This window comes from Chiloscyllium punctatum, chromosome 30, assembly GCF_047496795.1.
Source record: "Chiloscyllium punctatum isolate Juve2018m chromosome 30, sChiPun1.3, whole genome shotgun sequence".
NCBI lineage: Eukaryota > Metazoa > Chordata > Chondrichthyes > Orectolobiformes > Hemiscylliidae > Chiloscyllium > Chiloscyllium punctatum.
The window spans coordinates 12,207,441-12,211,396 of record NC_092768.1 but is presented as its reverse complement, the minus strand read 5'-3'; the positions used below and the strand labels follow the sequence as shown (position 1 = coordinate 12,211,396).

Genomic DNA, 3,956 nt, shown 5'->3' with positions numbered 1-3,956 from the left:
GGGGGGGGTGGAGATGGAGGAGAGGGCGCGCGGTGCCTGACGGTAAATGTAGTCGTGATGTGACGAACATGGCGGCGGCGGCGGCAGCAGCAGCAGCGCTACGGCGCGGTGCCTGACGGTAAATGTAGTCGTGGTGTGACCCCCGGACGTGACGTACCGCTGCGCTATGGCCGACGGTAAATGTAGTCCGGGTGGTGGTGGGCGGCCGGAAGTGACGGTGGTTGCGAGGCCGCAAGCCGCCGTGCGCAGGCGCGGTGCCATCACATCTCTCCCTCCCGCTCTCTCCCCCCCCCCCATTCCAGGGAAGCAGGGCCACGTTTGATAGTGTCTTTCTTCCTCCACATCAACCAAAATACCACACACGGCCTACAGGCTCCCGAGACACAGGTTAGACATCTCTCCGTGCTGCCGCCGCCGCCCTGATTTGGTCTGGTTTGTTACAATATGGTATTATAGTAAGTTCCCCCATCCCCCATTTGGATGCTGACCTCCTCACAACATCAGCAATGTCTCTTGCTCACTGCTGTCTCTCTCTCTCTCCCCCTTTCCTTGGGGGGGGGGTGAGGGAGATGGATGGCTGGTTCTGTGGGTGGTTAGACAGGTGGTGGTAGGAGGAGGAAGGGGAGGTCCTCTCCACACCAGCCCAGGATGGGGTTTGGAGGAGGTGGGAGGGTGGGTTGCGTTAGAGCAAACAGAAAAGCAAAACAGAGTCGTTTGCAATGTCTCTGGCTTTAAAATCTCTGCCTGGATTTACTGGGCTGACTCTCTCCGTTACAGAAATGTAGATTAGTGGCAGTGCAGCCTTGTGTGTGCAATTAGATTTTTAGAAATCAGTTTGTTTGGTAAGGCTTAGCTGACTTGGTTTCCGTTTGATTGCTGTAAGCTGCCAGGATCGTTTGTCGTTGTCTTTTTGTTTTGTTTATGGTGTTGCTGCATATGTTTAGCGCCTGAACACCAGCAGAAGTTGCTGGAAAAGCTCAGCAGGTATGGCAGCACCTGTAGAGAGAAAGTAGAGTTAACATTTTGGGTCAAGTGTCCCTTCCTTAGACTGATGATGGTGAGGTAGGATCACTTGACCTGAAATAGTAACTCTGATTTCTCTCCACAGATGCTGAACCTTTCCAGCAATTTGATTCTGATTTACAGCATTTGCAGTTCTTTTGGTTTTAACTCATGTTAGCTTTTGTGTTGTATATGCTATGTTAGATGAGACCCAAAGTAAAGTTTTGCTGTTGGTAGTTGGGCTATTCCTAGATATTATTGTTTTGACATGTACAACATGCTTTTGATGTTAAATGCTCTGTGCGTACTAGTCCATGCATAACATTCTGAAAGGATTTCTGTTATTTATATGAAAAATGACCATAATGGTAATTTTCCTGGGATTAGGGGGTGTGAGATGCGAGTCTTATTTGAGGTCACAGCATCTCCAAGATGGCAAACTGAGCAATGCAAATTCTGAAGGAAGTCAGTCATCAGTGTCAGAATTAGTAATGCAATGTACAAACAAGGTAAGTGGTGGAAAACTTCAGGAACTCTTCCGGATTGATTATCCAGCTCAAGGCAATGCAAATGTGAACTTATGATTGTGTGTGAATGAGAGGGCTCTGAATATCACCCAGATAGGTACAGCAGCAAGAATGTATCAGTCTACAGTATTGCTAAGGTGTTTGCTCCCACCTAATTAAACTCAGCAGTGTATACCTAGTGTATACTGAAGCTGTACTGATATACTGAGAGTGTGCAGTTGTCAGGAAAACCTTGTTTTTGAGTGATTTTGCAGCATGCTTTTTGCAACGGTTAGATATAACTTCCACAACAAATTTTCTTCATATGGTAGCTTTTCCAACAGCATTACAAGAATTAAGACCAGGAGGAGGCCACTTGACTCCTAGAGCCTGCTCTGCTATTGAACAGGATCATGGTTGCTTAGATTGTGGCCTGAACTCCACTTTCTGGCATCCCAGAACTCCACCTGTATGGCATCCCAGAAACCTTTATTATCTAACCCCATCTTAAAGATGTTCATTGATCCCGTTTCGGCTGCTTGTTGGGCCAGAGGATCCCTGAAATTTACAGTCAGAAGAATTTCTCCTCATCTTCTGAAAATGGAGTTGTCTTCATTTTAAAATTATGCCCTTTGGCTGTAAATTTCCTGACAAGAGGAAACATGTGTTCAGCATCCACACTCTCAGCCCCCTCCGGATCAGTGTGCGTTTCAATAATCTTACAACACTTAAGCAGGTTAAACCCCCTGCTTAAACTGGCAACAGAGAAAGATTTATCCCGTGCAGTCATCTGAAAATTCAAGAGGCCAAGAACTATCCCAAAGGTCACTACTTAAAATAAAAATTAACAACTTTATTTCTTAAAACATAACAAAATAGTTAACGAACAACTATTTACAACTCCTTCCTCTAACCTATCTTTTACATTGACAATACTGGTCCAATTAAAACCCCCAATTAAGATTTACTGAAAATTCAAATTTCACAACCAGCCAGCTGTTCAGTCCTCTGCAGATTTGCTGTCCAGGTCAGTGTTGATTCCACTCCTTTCCCGCCCCCCCCCCCCGCCCCCCCCCCCAACTCTGTGCAAGCTCCTTCCTGAGACAGGTACCTGTTGGTCCTTTGGCGGTTCTCTCTCAACTGTTCAATTTTTCCTGGTCTTCTACCCCCCAAAGCATCAGATTGTGTCATTGGTTTGAATATTGTCAATATACTTAATTCAAACTTGATTGGCGGTTGATATCTTGGTGTTTTAATTTAAACTGCTTGGCCAAGTTCAGATTTGTTTTGTCATTTCCAGGCAACCAGTTACACTAACTGCTGGACCAAATGGTTACATTAGATCTTGTTCAGAACACATGGCTGTATCAGGTAGTTCTGCTAGCTTTTGAACTCTGCTAAAGGTACAGTGCACCCACATCTTCATAACAATAAAATCTTGCCTACCTGATCTGTAATGAGTGTCAGCACTCTTTCCACATAACGTACCGGCTTCATCCCAGGAATGGGTTGCATGAACCCTTCTCTAAATTGCTTCTAAGGCAAGTCTGTTTTTCCCTTGACTTGCTTACTGTGCGACCAATGTCTCGTCAGTAAGACCCAGGAAATATTTCAAAACAAAGCACTTGTATTGCTGTAGAGTCACATCCTCAGACATCATGTAATTCTTCACCACCAACAATTTGTGTAGGAAGTGTAGGCGCTGGTATAACGGAGCACATGGACAGCTGGTTTGTGTACAGAAAGCTCCTGCCAGCACTCATGTAATAATAACCACATCATCTTTTTTTCTCTCTTGGAAGCAGCTCAGTTGAGGTTGGGATACCAGTGAGAATGTGGTAACTTTTGAAAACAGTGCCTTCTGATCCTTGCTTCCATAATAAATGTGGGCAGGATGTTCCTGATGATCAGGGAAGTCCTGAACCAAGAGTTCACAGTCTGAGGGTACTGGGTAGGCCATTTACAACTGAGATAAGGAGGCATGTCTTCACCCAGAGAGGGGGGGGGCTGTGGAATTCTCTGCTCCAGAAAGTGGTTGAGGCCAAAACATCAACTGTTTTCAAGAACCAGTTAGACTGTAGGGTTAAAGGGATCAAAAGGCTGCAGAGAAAAAGCAGGAAGGGTATTGAGTTGGATCTGAGCCATGATCATATTGATGGGTGAACGGGCTCAAAGGGCCGAATGGCCGCCTCCTATTCTTTATGCTGTGTGCTCTGTTTAACAAGCCGTGGATGACAGTCTGTCAGCCCTCTGCCCTGAGGTGACAGTCGGCGGGTGGGGGCCTCAATTCCTGAAGGGAGGTTTGGCCCCCTTCACCTCTGTCCACCCTGGGGGAGTGCTACCTGGAGCTGCAGTATATCCAGCTTTAAGGCAGGCAGAGCACCAAAACTTGAAAGAGTGACTGTAAAGGAAGGTGTGGGGAGGTTTTGTAGATTTGCATTTCACCGT

The 3,956-nt window shown here is 46.1% G+C and overlaps 1 protein-coding gene across 3 annotated transcripts in view; it reads left to right on the top strand.

Moving 5' to 3' along the window:
- csnk2b (casein kinase 2, beta polypeptide) overlaps positions 1-3,956 on the top strand; it is a 42,942-nt gene that overhangs the window by 282 nt on the left and 38,704 nt on the right. Inside the window, exon 1 of one of the 3 annotated variants that reach the window (XM_072549882.1) lies at positions 227-387. The exons of the other annotated variants lie outside the window; for them this stretch is intronic. The gene's annotated coding sequence lies outside the window, so the exon portion shown is untranslated. Of the gene's footprint in view, positions 1-226; positions 388-3,956 lie in introns of those variants that run through there. 3 annotated transcript variants of the gene reach the window in all.